Here is a 21602-nt window from a genome sequence, read left to right as displayed (position 1 = left end):
GATTGGCAAGGTCAATATTGTTGCAACATAATTCCTCTCTGTAGAGCCAACGCAGTTTCATATAATCTTGCAGTCATTTTTATGAAACTGAAGAGATGATTCTGAATTGTATATAGGGATATAAACAGCTGTGAACTCATAGCATGTTTAAAATAAGAATAAAAAGAAACAAGTTGAAGGAGTCACACCACTTGATTCCTAGGGTTACTATAAAACTCAGGTAGTAAAGGGAGCTCAACAGACATATTAATAACTAGATCAATGTATTAATAATGAAAATAGAAAATCGAGAAGTAGACCCATATTTCTAAGGTCATTTGATTTAAATACGAGGCTAAAGTAACTCAATCAAGGAAAAGAACGTTTTCAACAAACATCCTAGAATAAATGGAGAGTCATATTAAAATAACAACAACAACAACAATAACATTTACTCCTGCCCTACTCACACACAAATTAATTTGTAGTGGACCAGGGACCTAAACATAAAAGGTAAAAATCTAAAGGTTTTGGAAGAAAACACAGAGTGGTATCTTTTAAACTTAGAGGTAAAAAAAAATTTCTTAACTAGAAGGGAGAGAGCAATAATAATAAAAGAAAACACTGATGTATCATATTTTATCACAAGTAAAAATTTGGGCTTAAGAAAGAGTATCATTAGGAAAATGAAGAGAATTTACAAACCAATAATAAAACGATACACAGTCTAACAAAAGGGAAATTAAATGAAAAGATTTCACAAAAGAAGATATATTAAGAGCCATTATACATTTGAAAATACTGCGTATATCTATTCAGTAGGAAAATGCAAATTAAAATATAAGGAGATACCAGTACCTAGAAAGCAAAATGAGTAAAATTAAAGACTCACAAAAATAAAATACTGGGAGGGAAGTGAATCACCTGAAACTTCTATGCACATAACTACTTCAGAGAAACATTTGGCAGTTTCAAAAAAATAATAATAATACAGTAAAAATAAAAAGTAAATATATACCTAGTCTCCAAGAAGTTGGAGAACTAGATATTCATCCAAAATAATAGAAAAACATATGTCAGAGATGGGTCTGAGGTTTATTCTCTTGCCTCGATGCTTCAGTGCTTTGTCAATCAGTTCTTTTTCAACTGCAAACCTTGACCGGCGTCTCAGCGTTTGGCTCACTGTGCACTGGGCAAATGGACAAGATTGGGCCAGCTGTGCTCTTCTCAGATAATCTGACCTCAGATAACACATATTGAGAAACCTTACTCTGGTTGTACCGCATCAATTGCAGTACTTGGATGCAGTCTCAAAAACGACAGAATGATCTCTGTGCGTTTCTAAGGCAAACCATTCAATACCATGGTAATCCAAGTCTATGCCCCAACCACTAATGCTGAAGAAGCTGAAGTTGAACGGTTCTATGAAGACCTACAAGACCTTCTAGAACTAACACGCAAAAATCATGTCCTTTTCATTATAGGGGACTGGAATGCAAAAGTAGGACGTCAAGAAACACCTGGAGTAACAGGCCAATTTGGCCTTGGGGTACAGAATGAAGCAGGGCAAAGGCTAACAGAGTTCTGCCAAGAACGCTCTGGTCATAGCAAACACCCTCTTCCAAAAACACAAGAGAAGACTCTACACATGGACATCACCAGATATTTGACAACACCAAAATCAGATTGATTGATTATATCATTTGCAGCCAAAGATGGAGAAGCTCTATACAGTCAGCAAAAGCAAGACTGAGAGCTGAGTGTGGCTCAGATCATGAACTCCTTATTGCCTAATTCAGACTTAAATTGAAGAAAGTGGGGAAAACCACTAGACCATTCAGGTATGACCTAAATCAAATCCCTTATGACTATACAGTGGAAGTGAGAAATAGATTTAAGGGACTAAATTGGTAGACAGGTGCCTGATGAACTATGGATGGAGGCTCATGACATTGTACAGGAGACAGGGAGCAAGACCATCCACAAGAAAAAGAAATGCAAAAAAGCAAAATGGTGGTCTGAGGAGGTCTTACAAATAGCCGAGAAAAGAAGAGAAGCAAAAGGCAAAGGAGAAAAGGAAAGATACACCTATTTGAATGCAGAGTTCCAAAGAATAGCAAGGAGAGATACGAAAGCTTTCCTCAACGATCAATGCAAAGAAATAGAGGAAAACAATAGAATTGGAATGATTAGAGATCTCTTCAAGAAAATGAGAGATACCAAGGGAATATTTTATGCAAAGATGGGCTCAATAAAGGACAGAAATGGTATGGACCTAACAGAAGCAGAAGATATTAAGAAGGGGCGGCAAGAATACACACAAGTGTACAAAACAGATCTTCATGACCCAGATAATCATGAACATGTGATCACTCACACTCGCCTAGAGCCAGACATCCTGGGATGTGAAGTCAGGTGGGTCTTAGGAAGCATCACTACGAACAAAGCTAGTGGAGGTGATGGAATTCCAGTTGAGCTCTTTCAAATCCTCAAAGATGAATCTGTGAAAGTGCTGCACCTCAATATGCCAGCAAATTTGGAAAATTTAGCAGTGGCCACAGGCCTGGAAAAGGTCAGTTTTCATTCCAATCCCAAAGAAAGGCAATGCCAAAGAATGCTCAAACTACCACACAATTGCACTCATCTCACACGCTAGTAAAGTAATGCTCAAAATTCTCCAAGCCAGGCTTCAGCAATACGTGAACTGTGAACTTGCAGATGTTCAAGCTGGTTTCAGAAAAGGCAGAGGAACCAGAGATCAAACTGTCAACATCCACTGGATCATTGAAAAAGCAAGAGGGATCCAGAAAAAAACATCTACTTCTGTTTTATTGACTATGCCAAAGCCTTTGACTGTATGGATCACAATAAACTGTGGAAAATTCTGAAAGAGATGGAAACACCAGACCACCTGACCTGCCTCTTGAGGAACCTCTATGCAGGTCAGGAAGCAGCAGTTAGAACTGGACATGGAAAAACAGACTGTTTCCAAATAGGAAAAGGAGTACATCAAGGCTGTATATTGTCACCCTGCTTATTTAACTTCTATGCAGAGTACATCATGAGAAATGCTGGGCTGGAAGAAACACAAGCTGGAATCAAGATTGCCAGGAGAAATATCAATAACCTCAGATATGCAAATGACACCACCCTTATGGCAGAAAGTGAAGAGGAACTAAAGAGCCTCTTGATCAAAGTGAAAGAGGAAAGTGAAAAACTTGGCTTAAAGCTCAACATTCAGAAAATGAAGATCACAGCATCTGGTGCCATCACTTCATGGCAAATAGATGGGGAAACAGTGGTTGACTTTATTTTGGGGGGGCTCCAAAATCACAGCACATGGTGATTGCAGCCATGAAATTAAAAGATGCTTGCTCCTTGGAAGGAAAGTTATGACCAACCTAGATAGCATATTAAAAAGCAGAGACATTACTTTGCCAACAAAGGTCCAACTAGCCAAGGCTATGTTTTTTCCAGTAGTCATGTATGGATGTGAGAGTTGGACTATAAAGAAAGCTGAGCACCGAAGAATTGATGCTTTTGAACTGTGGTGTCGGAGAAGATTCTTGAGAGTCCCTTGGACTGCAAGGAGATCCAATCAGTCCATCCTAAAGGAAATCAGACCTGAGTATTCATTGGAACGACTGATGCTGAAGCTGAAACTCCAATCCTTAGGCCACCTGATGCAATGAACTGACTCATTGGCAAAGACCCTGATGCTGGGAAGAATTAAGGCAGGAGGAGAAGGGGATGACAGAGGATGAGATGGTTGGATGGCATCACTGACCCAATGGACATGGGTTTGGGTGGACTCCGGGAGTTGGTGATGTATAGGGAGGCCAGGTGTGCTGTGGTTCATGGGGTCGCAAAGAGTCGGACACCACTGAGTGACTGAACTTAACTGAACTACATCAAACAACCTGAAGAGGCTGCTTCATAAAATTCTTCTCATTCCTGTGTGTGTGTGTGTGTGTTTTTAAAGAAGGAGCATACCTATCACTATCACAGAGACAAGCCAAGTCTAGATGCTGGGTTTAAGATGGTAGAGTGAAGAACCTTGAGCTTATCTCCTCTCATACACACCAAAATCACAGCCTACTGCTGAACAACCATTGATTAATAAAGACTGGGATCGACCGAAAAGATTTTGTATATCTAAAGACATAAAGAAGAAACCACGAGACAGTAGGATGGGGGTACACTTGTGATTTAGTCAAATTCTCTACCCTCCAAGTGGGTGACGCACAAACTGGAGAAGAATTCTATTGCAGAGACTCTCCCACTGGAGTGAGAATGTGAGTCCCATACCAGGCTCCCCAGCCTAGGGGTCTGGCATCAGGAGGAGGAGCCCCCAGAGTATTTGGATTTGACTGCCAATGGGGCTTAATTTCAGGATCTCTATGGACTCGGGGAAACTGGGGGGAGCAGGGGAGGCCCCTGTTAATTCTTAAAAGGAGTCAACAGAAGCTCACGTGCACCGAGACCAAAGGCAAAAATGGTGACTTCACAGCAGCCTGAACTTGGGGGATCTCCTGGGCAGGCAGGCGGTGCCTGCGTCTCATTCTGCAGTCAGAAACGCTGCTGCTAGACACTCCGGGGAGTCCTGAACTCTCCTTGAAGCAGACATCTCGCTTGGCTCATTACTATTAAAATCTGGTCCCACGCAACAATTTTTGTTGTTTTATTTAACTTCTCAGATAAATAAAGTTGATAAACCTTTAGTCAGACTCATTAAGAAAAACAAAGACAGAGGGCCCAAATGAATAAGATCAGAAGTGAAAATGGAGACGTTACTATCAACGCAACATAAATAACACAAATGATTATAAGAGATTACTATTAGCAACTATATGCCAATGAAATGGATAACTAGAGGAAATAGGCAAATTCTTATAAAGACTGCTCTCTGTCTTGGGCCCTGTCTCTTTTCCCTCCTCCCTCTCTCTTGTATCTCTTTGGGAAAACCAAGTTTCAGGCTGGGATCAGCCTTGTGGCAATGCACACGTGAAACCAAAGCCTCAGGCCAACAGGCAGCAAGGACCTGAGGCGTGCTGACAGCCACTGGCATGGCTGTGCACACAGGCTCACCAGCTCCAGCTGAGTGATGAGAACCGCAGCCCTAGCCAACAGCTTCCCTAAAATGTGAGAGAGCTGGAGCCAGAACCATCTGGTTCAGCCCTGGCCAGATTCCTGACCCTCGGAAACTCTGAGATAATAAATGTTTACCGTTTAACCTGCTAAATTTGGGGGGTAATTTGTTACATAGCAATGGATAACTAAAACAGTTCCTTATATCTATGTTCTTTCAGATGGATTGTCTTGGAGGAATCTCAACAAACCTACAGATGCTATTGTTTTTGCATTCAGTCTCCAAGGACTAATACACTTTCATAGTCCCTCTTAAACCACCACCAGAATTAGAGACGATGAAAGATCATAGAAAAGAAACAAGCAGGAAAGACAGTTCATTTGCCAAGTACTTCTGGTCTTACCTCTGAAAATATAATACAGAACATCAAAGTACAACCTAAATTTAATACAGCCACATGATGTGACCTCCTTAACAAAATGACAAATGAAACCTTGGCTCCACGACTAGCCTAACTTTTAGACTGAAATAAAATGTAATGGGAAATTAACTGTTGTTTTCTTGGAATTTTTAAAAGGAAGCACTTAAATTTCTCAAAAGAATAGTGTTCTATAAAACCAAGAGGAGCCTCCTAAAACAATAAATTAGTTGAAGTGAAAAGTTTAGGCATTTAATAGTCTCTTTTTGCATGGAAATATACTTTGGATTAGGCTTTGGAGGGAAAAGGTGATTGTGAATTTGTCACCAATACTTTCTGATAATTTTCTAAAGGCTTTGAAAGTTATTTTACTTCCATAGACACTATCTTCAACATGTTTGACCACATACAGTTTCTCCTGAAATGTAACATGATTATATAGCTTGTCCTATGTGTTAATTCATTTATCTTCAGACAGACACACTCTACTATTAGATGAGGCGAATCAGACCAAAGTGAAAGGCAATTGTCAGACAGAAAATAGTTTATGGAATTATCATTTGACCACTTTCCACCTATTTATTATAATTTTTAACTTATGGAAAAATATGAGCCTCTGTAGAAGTCATAACACACACACACACACACACACACACACACACGTATCTAGAAGTCTGTGTATTTCTTATTTAAAGGTCGCCAGACAGAAGTGTAAAGAACACTTTACTGATTGATTTTGGTATGACTATTATCTTCATTTTCTTCCTTTGTGGAGGGGGATGGGTAGTGAATAGAAGGGCTGCGAAAGGATTGACATTTATGGTAAGGTTTATTGTATTTTATGGCTGAATGAGACACAATGTCATGCGTTAAAACTGCAAAGGCATCTAAGTTTAAGACAGGCTTATCTAAAATGGTAGGATCCTGCAGAGGGGTCATAACATATGCTGCTTTACAAAGACCTCAAATCTATTTTTTGAAAGGCCTTTATTTTGAAGGAAGAAGAAAAATGGAGAAGAGATTGCCCACAGGGGAAAGAGATGTTCTGGATCTGGAAGGATTTATCTTTAAAGGTGTAAATATCGTTACTGAATACGAGTTCAGACACTATTAAGAAGTCTGATTAAATGTCCACAAATTAGCAAAGTTCTATGTTAATCTGTAGACTTTTACCTTGTAACGATGCAAGTCATTTCTATTTGATGGAAAATAGATCCCTGAAAGTTATTCTTTACTTCCTCAGACAACATTAATCAGTTCTGGGTCTAAGATTTTTTTGATGAAATTGTCCATGAATATCCATGAATAGTTTAACATCTTACTAATTCCCGCATTAATTCACATGCTAAGTGAAAGAAATGTTTAACATACGTTAACTTTATATTTAAATGAAAGTCGTGACTAATGACTAATAGCTTCTAGTAATAATAACAGCACTGCCTTATTATATGTATCACCATAAGCAATTCCATTCTTCTCAGTCATTCACATGATGCCTTCTTTAGCTGTGAGTAAAATTTTGTATAAACTAGCTTACCTCTTTAACCTTATCAAAGATTTGTAAGCCCTGGGAACAGCAGGCTCATGTTCACAATTTTCCTTGACATGAATAAATGACAATTATTTCCAAGTGAAAAAGTAGTTAAGGGACTGAAAAGAATAGACATGGTATATTGCTTTGTCTCCAGTTCTAAGAGGCACTTTGACAATCCAGGGGACACCTGACGACATGTTTGGTTACAACAACCAGGGGGAAGGTGCTACTGACGTCTTGTGATCAGAGGCCAGGGATGATGCTAAAGAGTCTACATTGCACCAGATGCGTCCAACAAAGAATCACCCAGCTCAAAATGTTAGTAACCTTAAGAGACATGGGTCTACAGTAGAAAAATGAGCTGAGGAATTATCAGGTAAAAACAAAGGGGAAGACAATGACAGACGAAATGTAATTCTCCCCAAAAATTATGCACGAGAATTTATTAACCTAAGAAATAAAAGTATAGCAATTACCTTTGAAACTCACTCTGTTTTCAGATAATACAACTTGTGATTCATTTCAGAATGGAAGTAGAACATTAAGAATAGCAAATTCTTTTCATGTCTCATAATAACTTTGGCCAAATGATAAATCATACAGCAATTCAAGTAAAGTAAAATGGCTATTAGGTTTATGGGCTATGTTAATTCTCAAAAAATATTTCATAGATTTATTTTCATCTTTGGTCATTTACCACATGTATTTTGGGACAAAAATTATCTATTTTTCCCCTAGAAAATATATATCCATGAATATACCTGCACATTATATCTCCTTTCAATATTTATTATTGGAATTGAGTAATTATTTCATTTACAGAACTATATATATTTTTTTTTAACTAGGATTTTCACAGCAAAAGGAATCCTACCAGGCTCTTCCCTTTGGACACATCAACAAAATAAAAAGCTTTGCAGACCCTTTCAAAAGCTATGCAGATTCCATCATATCCAATTATGGATCTTATTCACCTCTGATGCATACAACTGACTTTATATGCATATATTCAGAGATTCATAAGCACATTATTTTCGAGAAAGGAAACAAAAATCTCTATGTCGAGCAAAATAACATGGCAGAGACTCAAAATCTGTATAAGTACAATTACTGGCAGAAACTGATCTCCAGTCCTTAGGGATATTAAACATCATGATACATATAAAGGACAGGATATAACATTTTCTTTATTTGCCAGGAGAATATTAAAGTAACAATTTTCCATAATCCTAACCTAAAGAGAGAACAGTTGTGAAAATGGCATCATTAATCACCTTAGCTGTTTTAGAAAAATACTTTTAAAACCACAGCTTATAAACTACCTCTCTCCAAACATGCCCAAGGTGATACTACATGCTGAGAAAAAAATGCAAAGTCCCCAACAATAAATAGTACTAATGTCAAAAGAAAAATGATGTTAGAGGAAGTTGAGAGTTTTAATTATTTCCTGAAGTGAAGAAACAGCAAAACTTATACAGCCCATTGAGAAGACTTTGATTTCATACACTGATATAGCTTCCTACTTCCTGCATTGCCCTGGACACAAAATCCGGTTCATTTGGTTGATGTCTGGCAGTTTTCAGGGCAACCAAAATTATCCCAAGAATGGAATATTGAAAATTAATCCAAGACTGGAGGAAGTAGGCCTCTTGGAACTAATCAGGAATTTGATTTCATGAAATGCTGTTTCATTGTGAAGGAAAACAGACGAATTCATCTGCAAGAGCAGGCCACACTGAGGCTTTCCACTGCATCTGAGTGAGCACAGCACAATGAGTCGTCTGATGGTAGCTGAAATCTTTGAAATATACATCACATGCAATACAGAATAAATTCCTCCAGACTTGCGGCACAGATCTTCCACTTTAGGCAAAGGTCAGTTCAAAAATACTACAAAATGTATGCTTTACAAGGTTAAAATGAGACAACAGACAGGTCAATTCCTATCATCTACTCTAAGTGATCCCACCTAAACTCTACAGGCAGCCGTTACACATCCGTGGCAGGTCTTTTTTGGTCACTGCTTGGCTAGAAAGCAAACATCGCAGGAGGCAATCCTTGGAAACATCTCTGGTGTTGTGTTCTAAGACAGGACTAAGCTCCCAGTAGAATTCCTATAACTGTGAAGCCCAGACAGTCACCAACAAGCTATACAAGGGGCATAAAATTTTCCAGTTGCCCTTGGGTTTTCTACATTAATTTTCTCTTTAGCACTTTTATTTCAATTGTCCTTAATTTAAGCCCCATAATGAGATTAAGAAATCACATTGGCACTGTAAGAAATATTTGACTAAAAAGGCAATTTTGGGGAAATGTACCCATTTAGAACTTGTTTGTGAAATAAATTGATCGAAATAAATGCTCCTTTCTTATGATACTCTGTCATGGAGACATTTCAGAAGACTTACCAAAAAAAATGACCTTATTTCATAACTACATTCTTACTGAATTCACCATCTTATTGCCAGTAACATGACATTTTTTGATTTGGTATTTTTAGGCATGGTCACTGATGGAAATGAATAATTTAATAAAATATTTTATACAAAAAATATTCTACACATTATGAACATACATCAATCATACGAGGTAAAGTGTAATGCAAAGAAAATAAATTAAAAATCTATCTTTTGCAGAGACAGTGTTTCTATCTGAATTCTTTGAAGTCCCTCTTTCAAATTTGTAGCATGTTAAATATCAATCCCTACAAATCAGTATGGTACAATTTCAGAGAAAAGTCAGCACAATATTTGAACTTCATACAAAATACACTAGTATTTATAGGTAGGACTTGAATCTTCTGAATCTACCTATAGATGCTAGTTGTCCTTGTACATGTTCAGCAAGAGAATGCATAATTTGTTCACTGCAGTAGGGATTACAATATGAAAAACTGGCAATGACTTCAGTTCAGTCGCTCAGTCGTGTCCGACTCTGCAGCCCCATGAATCGCAGCACGCCAGGCCTCCCTGCCCATCACCATCTCCCGGAGTTCACTCAGACTCACATCCATTGAGTCAGTGATGCCAACCAGCCATCTCATCCTCGGTCATCCCCTTCTCCTCCTGCCCCCAATCCCTCCCAGCATCAGAGTCTTTTCCAATGAGTCAACTCTTCGCATGAGGTGGCCAAAGTACTGGAGCTTCAGCTTTAGCATCATTCCTTCCAAAGAAATCCCAGGGCTGATCTCCTTCAGAATGGACTGGTTGGATCTCCTTACAGTCCAAGGGACTCTCAAGAGTCTTCTCCAACACCACAGTTCAAAAGCATCAATTCTTTGGTGCTCAGCCTTCTTCACAGTCCAACTCTCACATCCATACATGACCACAGGAAAAACCATAGCCTTGACTAGACAGACCTTAGTCGGCAAAGTAATGTCTCTGCTTTTGAATATACTATCTAGGTTGGTCATAAATTTTCTTCCAAGGAGTAAGCGTCTTTTAATTTCATGGCTGCAGTCACCATCTGCAGTGATTTTGGACCCCCCAAAAATAAGGTCGGACACTGTCTCTACTGTTTCCCCATCTATTTCCCATGAAGTGATGGGACCAGATGCCATGATCTTCGTTTTCTGAATGTTCAGCTTTAAGCCAACATTTTCGCTCTCCTCTTTTATTTTCATCAAGAGGCTTTTTAGTTCCTCTTCACTTTCTGCCATAAGGGCGGTGCCATCTGCATCTCTGAGGTTATTGATATTCCTCCCAGCAATCTTGATTCCAGCTTGTGCTTCTTCCAGCCCAGCATTTCTCATGATGTACTCTGCATATAAGTTAAATAAGCAGGGTGACAATATACAGCCTTGATGTACTCCTTTTCTTATTTGGAACCAGTCTGTTGTTCCCTGTCCAGTTCTAATTGTTGCTTCCTGACCTGCATACAGGTTTCTCAAGAGGCAGGTTAGGTAGTGTGGTATTCCCATCTCGTTCAGAATTTTCCACAGTTTATTGTGATCCACACAGTCAAATGCTTTGGCAGAGTCAATAAAGCAGAAATAGATGTTTTTTTCTGGAACTCTCTTGCTTTTTCCATGATCCAGTGGATGTTGGCAATTTGATCTCTGGTTCCTCTGCCTTTTCTAAAACCAGCTTGAACATCAGGAAGTTCACGGTTCACGTATTGCTGAAGCCTGGCATGGAGAATTTTGAGCATTACTTTACTAGCATGTGAGATGAGTGCAATTGTGCAGTAGTTTGAGCATTCTTTGACATTGCCTTTCTTTGGGATTGGAATGAAAACTGACCTTTTCCTGTCCTGTGGCCACTGCTGAGTTTTCCAAATTTGCTGGCCTATTGAGTGCAGCACTTTCACAGCATCATCTTTTAAGATATGAAATAGCTCAACTGGAATTCCATTATTTCCACTAGCTCTGTTTGTAGTGACGCTTCCTAAGGGCCAGTTTATTTTGCATTCCATGTTGTCTGGCTCTAGGTGAGTGATCACACCATCATGATTATCTGGGTCATGAAGATCTTTTTGTACAGTTCTGTGTATTCCTTTCACCTCTTCTTCATCTCTTCTGCTGTTAGGTCCACACCATTTCTGTCCTTTATTATGCCTATCTTTGCCTGAAAAGTTCCTCTGGTATCTCTGATTTTCTTAAAGAGATCTCTAGTCTTTCCCATCCTATTGTTTTCCTCTACTTCTTTGCACTGATCGCTGAGGAAGGTTTTCTTGTCTCTCCTGGCTATTCTTTAGAACTCTGCATTCAAATGGGTATGTCTTTCCTTTTCTCCTTTGCCTTTCTCTTCTCTTTTCATAGCCATTCTTAAGGCCTCCTCAGACAACCATTTTGCCTTTTTGCATTTTTCTTGAGGATGGTCTCGATCACTGTCTCTTGTACAATGTCACAAAACTCCCTCCATAGTTTTTCAGGCACTTTGTCTATCAGATCTAATCCCTTGAATCTGTTTGTCACTTCCACTGCATAATAATAAGGGATTTGATTTAGGTCATACCCGAATGGTCTAGTGGTTTTCCCTACTTTCTTCAATTTAAGTCTGAATTTGGCACTAATGAGTTCATGATCTGAGCCACAGTCAGCTCCTGGTCTTGTTTTTGATGACTGTATAGAGCTTCTCCATCTCTGGCAGCAAACAATATAATGAATCTGATTTCAGTAATGACCACCTGCTAATGTCCATGTGTAATCTTCTCTTGTATTGTTGGAAGAGAGTGTTTGCTATGATCAGTGCGGCAAAACTCTATTAGCCTTTGCCCAGCTTCAGTCTGTACTCCAAGGCCAAATTTGCCTGTTACTCCAGGTAATGTGTCCAGACATGGACATAAAAATGTAGCCACTCTCATTTCATAAGGAGGTGTGTCAGACAGACATCTATAGGTAGGCTAAGTTTGGACTTTGAGAAAGTTCTGTTCTTTCCTATACACATATGAAGAGGGCTCACTGCTCTACCCCAAAGAACGCAGCCAAAATTATCTGACCATGGGAAAATTTCAATACGGTTTTTAACATTATCCTACTACTGACTTAATAAATTTTCAATAAAGCCCCTATAAGATCTCATTTAATGCAAAGTACTTTCTTTGGGAATCCTTCAAGATCGATTAGTTATAAAATATATTGCCAGGTAATTGAATGACTTGAACTGCTCTGTCAGAGTGTTGCACGGAAGTTAATTAAGTGATAAAGAATAACTGCCAAAAATATAATGCTTTGGGATTAGGATAGCTGATTTCAAGCCAAAGCTTTGACAATTATTAAATGATATAATCAATTTTCTATTTAGGTTGCTTCTGGTACCTGACAACACAACATACTAAGTGGGAAAGAAGAAGAATCACCTTTTTATTCAAAATACCAGGAACATGTGCCTATAACTAGTCTAGAAAATAATTCAAGTTAATAAGGTGAAGATTAATATGAAAGAGGTTTAAATTATACTGCTATTTAACATGAATCAAAAGTTATTTGTAAAAATGTCATCAGTCCTTATCGTCCTTGACATATTAAGTAGTGGATTCTATTAAAACATCAGTAACCTGGGATCCATACTAAGCTCTTATAACTTAGTCCAAGTGTCCCCAGAATAGAGGAAAGGAAAACACCTATGTCCCTGTTCAATATCTCTTTTCCATCTCACTTCTCACTAGGAGGGGTAAACATGAAACTGATTGGTCAGATTCCAAGACCCTTACTGGGCCATATGCCAAGCAGGAGAGGTTGAAGCGCACTAGGAGATGAAGCATGTGATAATAGCTCTTTGGCATTCTTCCTATCTTGTTCTCAAGCTGCAGTTCAGTTCAGTCACTCAGTCCTGTCCAACTCTTTGCAACCCCATGGACTGTAGCATGTCAGGCCTCCCTGTCCATCACCAACACCTGGAGCTTGCTCAAACTCATGCCCATTGAGTCAGTGATGCTATCCAACCATCTCATTCTCTGTCATCCCCTTCTCCTCCTGCCTCCAATCTTTCCCAGCATTAGGGTCTTTTCCAATCAGTCAGCTCTTCACATCAGGAGGCCAAAGTGTTGGAGCCTCAGCTTCAGCATCAGTCCTTCCAATGAATATTCAGGACTGATCTCCTTTAGGGTGGACTGGTTGGATCTCCTTGCAGTCCAAGGGACTCTCAAGAGTCTTCTCCAACACCACAGTTCAAAAGCATCAATTCTTTGGCGCTCAGCTTTCTTAACAGTCCAACTCTCACATCCATACATGATTACTGGAAAACCATAGCCTTGACTAGACGGACCTTTGTTGACAAAGTAATGTCTCTGCTTCTTAATATGCTGTCTAGGTTGGTCATAACTTTTCTTCCAAGGGGCAAGCATCTTTTAATTTCATGGTTGCAATCACCATCTGCAGTGATTTTGGAGCCCCCCAAAATGAAATCAGCTACTGTTTCCCCATCTATTTGCCATGAAGTGATGGGATCAGATGGCATGATCTTAGTTTTCTGAATGTTGAGCTTTAAGCCAACTTTTTCCACTCTCTTCTTTCACTTTCATCAAGAGGCTCTTTAGTTCTTCTTCACTTTCTGCCATAAGGGTGGTGTCATCTGCATATCCGAGGTTATTGATATTTCTCCCAGTAATCTTGATTCCAGCTTGTGCTTCATCCAGCCCAGTGTTTCTCATGATGTACTCTGTATATAAGTTAAATAAGCAGAGTGACAATATGCAGCCTTGGTGTACTTTGGTCTTTTATCGCTAACTTGTTAATTCTAAGCATGGTAAACTTTCTATGTCTCAGTTTTCTCATCTGTATGATGGAATAAAAGGCCATTCCTCATGCGATCATTAGGAACATTAAGCTGATTATTCTATATAAAGCACTTAACATAGTTTATGGCATACAGTGAGCAATAAGTAAGTGCTATTGTTAATATTAAAAAAGGCCAAAATAATTCTTGGTATATAATTGTTTTATCAGATGTCTTACTTGCAGTTTTAAAACTAGCTATATACGTTTGTGCCTAATAAAATCTCGGAGTCTACATTATTCTGCAGTTTATAGAATCTTTGTATCACTAAATTTAAACATGTATAACTCAAATATGCACGTACAATTTCAGGAACTTAATTCCAGAATCTAAGTTTTAATGTAGACATTCTGACCTTTCTTGAAGATCTGTTGTACTTGATTTCTCTTAGAAGCAATAATATTGTCTTTGAACAAATTGAATTCAAGAAATTTCCAAGGCTGCTGCTTCTTAATATCATTCCATTCATATGCCATCTCAACAGACTACCCAAAATATGTTTAGTTTCCAATGGCCCTGACTGTCCATATCAGCACCCATGTGAAAGGATGCAGTCAGTCTACTTTATCAATAATTTCTTGAAGAGAATGACTGTAGCACATATTTTTAATGTTAAAATGGAAGATAAATCTAAACTGTGACTAAGGTGTGAATAAATTCTTAATGCAGTTAAAGGATGCATTAGTTTTTAATGCCTCATCATACAAGGACTCCTTACACTAATTTTTGGTTCATCCCAGTCCTAATGACACTCATTAAACACAAATTTTCTGACTACTGCTGATTCTTGGGCCACTAATTTGTCCTAAATATGTTGTATTTGCAAATTGGACTGATTATGCTATATCTCTCAGAAGAGTAAAGCCCAGGTATTTTTCTAAATACTTTCATCATCTATCCTATAAGACATAGTACAATTCACTGTAAATTAGCAATTCACTTATTCTGAGAAAGGGGAAACTATCAAAGTATTATTTTCAAGAACAGTGTGAAACGTAGCTAAAATAAATAACATTTAAATATTTACTTTTTGGGCTTCCCTGGTGGCTCAGATATTAAAGAATCTGCCTGCAATGCAGGAGACCTGGGTTTGATCTGTGGGTTGGGAAGATCGCCTGGAAGAGGGCATGGCAACCACTCCAGCTCCCCATGGACAGAGGAGAGCTTGGTGGGCTACAGTCCATGGGGTCCCAAAGAGTCAACATGATTGACTAAGCACAATATTTATTTTATTAAACTGAAAATTTCTTATCCAAATATTTTGCATAGCCTTATTAATACTTTTTGCATCCAAAAGTATTTTTAAAAATAGGTGACATTTCTCCCATAGCAATTTGTATCCCAATTGATATAGCAGAAACAAAATTGTAGTCAGAACTACAATTGAGATACATTCACTACTATTCCAAAACATTTATTCTCATCCACAACTTCTGAGCTTTGATTTTTCTGGTTTTAATGCCTTTTTTATATTTAAAAAGGAAATGCATACACTGAAAGGTAGGGATTAGCTCCACAGGAGTATAAACATTTTATCTACCACTATCTTATCATTCTTATCATGATGGGCTGGAAGAAGCACAAGCTGGAATCAAGATTGCCAGAAGAAATATCAATAACCTCAGATATGTAGATGACACCACCCTATGGCAGAAAGTAAAGAGGAACTAAAAAGCCTCTTAATGAAAGTGAAAGAGGAGAGTGAAAAAGTTGACTTAAAGCTCAACATTCAGAAAATGAAGATCATGGCATCCGGTCCCATCACTTCATGGGAAATAGATGGGGAAACAGTGGAAACAGTGTCAGACTTTATTTTGGGGGGATCCAAATTCACTGCAGATGGCGATTGCAGCCATGAAATTAAAGGACGGTTACTCCTTGGAAGGAAAGTTATGACCAACCTAGATAGCATATTGAAAATCAGAGACATTACTTTGCCAACAAAGGTCCATCTAGTCAAAGCAATGGTTTTTCCAGTGGTCATGTATGGATGTGAGAGTTGGACTGTGAAGAAAGCTGAGCACTGAAGAATTGATGCTTTTGAACTGTGGTGTTGGAGAAGACTCTTGAGAGTCCCTTGGACTGCAAGGAGATCCAACCAGTCCATCCTAAAGGAGATCAGTCCTGAGTGTTCATTGGAAGAACTGATGCTGAAGCTGAAACTCTAATATTTTGGCCACCTGATGCAAAGAGCTGACTCATTGGAAAAGACCCTGATGCTGGGAAAGATTGAAGGTGGGAGGGGAAGGGTACAACAATGGATGAGGTGGTTAGATGGTGTCACCGACTCAATGGACATGGGTTTGGGTGGACTCTGGTTGTTGGTGATGGACAGGGAGGCCTGGTGTGCTATGGTCTGTGGAGTCACAAAGAGTCAGACACGACTGAGCAACTGAACAAACTGATAATTGAAAACAAATCTCATCCTATATGCCAACAAACCTACAAATTTTAGTCTCAGAATCTCTTTGCAATTAAAAAAAATTTGAAGGTCTCCAGAAAATCTCTTCCAGATGGGTTATATCTACCATTAATGCTGTGTAGGAAATTAAAACAGAGAAATTATTTAAATATGCATTAATTTTATTTTTTTTAATTTTTTTAACTTTATTTTACTTTACAATACTGTATTGGTTTTGCCATACATTGACATGAATCCACCAAGGGTGTACATGCGTTCCCAAACATGAACCCCCCTCCCACCTCCCTCCCCATAACATCTCCCTGGGTCATCCCTTGCACCAGCCCCAAGCATCCTGTATCCTGCATAGGACATACTGGCGATTCAATTCTTACATGATAGTATACATGTTTCAATGTCATTCTCCCAAATCGTCCCACCCTCTCCCTCTGAGTCCAAAAGTCCACTCTACACATCTGTGTCTCTTTTGCTGTCTTCCATACAGGGTCACCATTGCCATCTTTCTAAATTCCATATATATGTGTTAGTATACTGTATTGGTGTTTTTCTTTCTGGCTTACTTCACTCTGTATAATTGGCTCCAGTTTCATCTATATCATCAGAACTGATTCAAATGTATTCTTTTTAATGGCTGAGCAATACTCCATTGTGTATATGTACCACAGCTTTCTTATCCATTCATCTGCTGATGGACATCTAGGTTGTTTCCATGTCCTGGCTATTATAAACAGTGCTGCGATGAACATTGGGGTACATGTGTCTCTTTCAATTCTGGTTTCCTCGGTGTGTATGCCCAGAAGTGGGATTGCTGGGTCATAAGGTAGTTCTATTTGCAATTTTTTAAGGAATCTCCACACTGTTCTCCATAGTGGCTGTACTAGTTTGCATTCCCACCAACAGTGTAAGAGGGTTCCCTTTTCTCCACACCCTCTCCAGCATTTATTGCTTGCAGACTTTTGGATCGCAGCCATTCTGACTGCTATGAAGTGGTACCTCATTGTGGTTTTGATTTTCATTTCTCTGATAATGAGTGATGTTGAGCATCTTTTCATGTGTTTGTTAGCCATCCGTATGTCCTCTTTGGAGAAATGTCTGTTTTGTTCTTTGGCCCATTTTTTGATTGGGTCATTTATTTTTCTGGAATTGAGCTGCAGGAGTTGCTTGTATATTTTTGAGATTAGTTGTTTGTCAGTTGCTTCATTTGCTATTATTTTCTCCCATTCAGAAGGCTATCTTTTCACTTTGCTTATAATTTCCTTTGTTGTGCAGAAGCTTTTAATTTTAATTAGATCCCATTTGTTTAATTCTGCTTTTATTTCCAGAATTCTGGGGGGTGGATCATAGAGGATCCTGCTGTGACTTATGTCTGAGAGTGTTTTGCCTATGTTCTCCTCGAGGAGTTTTATAGTTTCTGGTCTTATGTATAGATCTTTAATCCATTTTGAGTTTATTTTTGTGTGTGGTGTTAGAAAGTGATCTAGTTTCATTCTTTTACAAGTGGTTGACCAGTTTTCCCAGCACCACTTGTTAAAGAGATTGTCTTTACTCCATTGTATATTCTGGCCTCCTTTGTCAAAGATAAAGTGTCCATATGTGTGTGGATTTATCTCTGGGCTTTCTGTTTTGTTCCATTGATCTATATTTCTGTCTTTGTGCCAGTACCGTACTGTCTTAATGACTGTGGCTTTGTAGTAGAGCCTGAAGTCAGGCAGGTTGATTCCTCCAGTTCCATTCTTCTTTCTCAAGATTGCTTTGGCTATTCGAGGTTTTTTGTATGTCCATACAAATCTTGAAATTATTTGTTCTAATTCTGTGAAAAATATCGCTGGTAGCTTGAACAATAAGAAAACTATTTTATGAGAAGACAGCATTTATATGTAAAATAATTGCTTCATAAAACAAAAATTATTTAGAAAGGAGAGTGGAATTGTTTTATATGTTTTGGAAATCTCAATGTCTGACTTAATAGAAAACAAATATTTTCGTTTATGTTTACCTATTTATTCTGTTGAAATAGTGTTGCTTTGATCGTAGCTTGTGAAAGAAAATCTGGCCTCATCTAGATATCTAGTTGGAAGACAGGAGTGTTTTCATTTAATTTTGGATATTTTACATGGACAGCTAAATGAACTGATCTAAAATGAAGTAAATGACATATTACTAGATTTAAAATGCAACTAGTTGATCAATATGTAGAATGACTTCTGATTCAAAAAATAAATGTAAAAATATATGTATATACGTAATGTATAGACATGACTGTATAAGCCTAGGGAAAGTTCATGAAATATAAATACTGTGCTATTTAACCTCTGTAATATTTATTATATATTAATTTAGGGTATCTATAAAAAAGATTTATTATGTTATTGCTATAATATCTACTTAACCTCTACCAACAAGCTCTCGAGGTGTGTGGCCCCCCCAAAATGACAAATGAATTGTGGGTAGGTTTTACTTTCCTGTGGGGTTTGCATGTGTGTGATTTTCATTGTTTTGCAAATTTTAAGAGTGGGATTTGGAGAGGAAGCCAGGCAAGTCTCAGACTTCTTTGCAACAAGTAGCGCCAGAAGACACTGGAAAATTTATAGAATCCTTAGTGAAAATAGTTTTACTCAAAATTTCCTATCTACCAAATCATTTGTTAATATGTGAAAACAACACAAAATTCTCAGATAAGCAAAGGATGCAGAAGAAACACCATATACTTGTCCTCTTAAAAATTACTTTAAGATGTACTGCAGCCAGATAAAAGAGAAAATTCCAAGTTAAGAAGTGGTGAATAAGGAGACTACCATGTAAAAGGATCAGTTATTAAATATGATGTGTCTACCATAGGATATTGTAGGTTTCAAAAACAGCCCAATTACTTGAACTAAGCACACAGAATAGATTCGGGGGCAAGCAGAACTGATGTAGAACCTATAGTATTTATTTCCTTTGCTTTCAGAACTCTCCCTCCTGGTAGTAAAACTCTCACAAAGTGTGTCCAGAAATCAAGTAAAAACTTTTCCAATAAATCAAAATTCAGAAAGGAAAATGCAGAAATAAAACTGAAAACTGGTAGCTTCTGACCTGTGTTTCTCTTCCTGCTTTAGCCTCATCTGTCTAATTTCTCTACTCTCTTTCTTCACTATATTTCTTAAGTCTCTTGAGAACCACTGCTCTACATGGATGAAGAATGGATAAATAGATCAAGATAATAATAGCATTATTGGCTATTCATCTAAAAATATATGTCCCAACTTCTAACTCCAAGGGGCAACAAAAATTTGGATTTCACATTTGGCTACTAAACCTATGACCTCCACCCAACTAGAAGAGAAGCATATATAACCTTGTGCAGTGCTAAGTCATTTCAGTCATGTCCAACTCTTTGCAACCCCATGGACCTAGCCCACCAAGCTTCTCTGTCCATGGGATTCTCCAGGCAAGAATACTGGAGTGGGTTGCCATTTCCTCCTCCAGGGGATCTTCCCAACCCAGGGATCAAACCTACAACTCTTATGTCTCCTGCATTGGCAGGTGGGTTCTTTACCACTGGTGTTACCTGGGAAACCCATATGCACAACCTTAAGGAAACTTTATTTTCTGATTTAATAGAAATGTACAGATAGAATGTCCATTATAGACATACACATATTCATTTACTCAAAAATATTTATTGAATATCTAGAGGTACCAAGAACTGTGCTAGATACTGAAGATAGAATGAAAAATATATTTCATTTATATTGGCAGGTCCTGCCCTCCACTACTATAAATGAAAAATATGTTTCATTTATAGTATTTCATTTATAGTAGGAAGGTCTTGCCCTCCACTACTCACATTATTTGTCATAATTCACATAGACAAGAAAAGTCACTAAAGACAACAAATATAAAATATTCTCTTGAGAAACAGAGTATGTTAACAATCTTTCTTTTCTTTTAAAGAAAAAAAAAAAACTTAACAGAATGTATGTTGGATTCAATGTCAATCTGTTTCCTAACAATAAGCTGCAAAGTTTAAATAATTGATTTGAAATTTTTTCCACATGTCTAAAAAATAAATATTTTGAAATAAATTTAGCTAAATATTAACAAGGTGAAAAAATTAACAAAAGTAAACCAGGAGGATAATTGCAAATCTTGGCCATCTATAGCAAACAACGAAGACAGAAGTAATAAATTGATTTATTTTCCTGGAATTCTGTTCTTCGGAAGATTATATTTAACATAGTTCCATTTAAACTAACACTGCCACAAACACACTATACCAATTGATTTAAAATACCAACCAAACTTGAACGAGTTGTCGTTATAACTGTTCATCCTGTTTCTCAATTTTTTTCTAATATGCTCATTTTCCAGATATGCAACACTGTTACATTTCTTCATTACTATTCATCCAATTTTTTCTTGTTTAATTATCTTAATCTTTTCTCACAAATGATTCACCAGCTGCTTATCATCCTTGTCTTTTATGATACCTTCTAGATTTCTACACTTGATGAAGTGATGAGAATTTAACAGTACTTAGCAAGCTGTTTTTCTCTGAGAATTAGATAAGGATTACTACCATCTTGTCCTATGTTATATTATTTATATATACAAACCAAACCATCATATTTTATTTAGACTTCACAATATTATGCAAGGGATTAATTATTTAATCTACTCTTAGGTCCTTTTTGACAACTTTCTCATCCAGGAAAATATTTCACGATGGCTTCATTTCAGGTCAGTACAAAATTGTATATCCAGTGTCTACTCTCCACTCCTCTCTGTGGTGTGAGTATGAAGGACCCCTTGTATCCAGAGAAGAAATAGGGCAATAAGGCCAGGGACATTATGGAACTCAACCTGAAGAAGAATTGCACAGAATTTTAAAAATAGATATTTCTGACATATATTAACAAAAACTCTGCTTCACTGACTATAGTAAAGTGCTGGGGGCCAGC

The sequence above is a fragment of the Ovis canadensis genome, chromosome 7, assembly GCF_042477335.2.
Source record: "Ovis canadensis isolate MfBH-ARS-UI-01 breed Bighorn chromosome 7, ARS-UI_OviCan_v2, whole genome shotgun sequence".
Taxonomy (NCBI): Eukaryota; Metazoa; Chordata; class Mammalia; order Artiodactyla; family Bovidae; genus Ovis; species Ovis canadensis.
Note: the sequence above shows the minus strand (reverse complement) of the source record.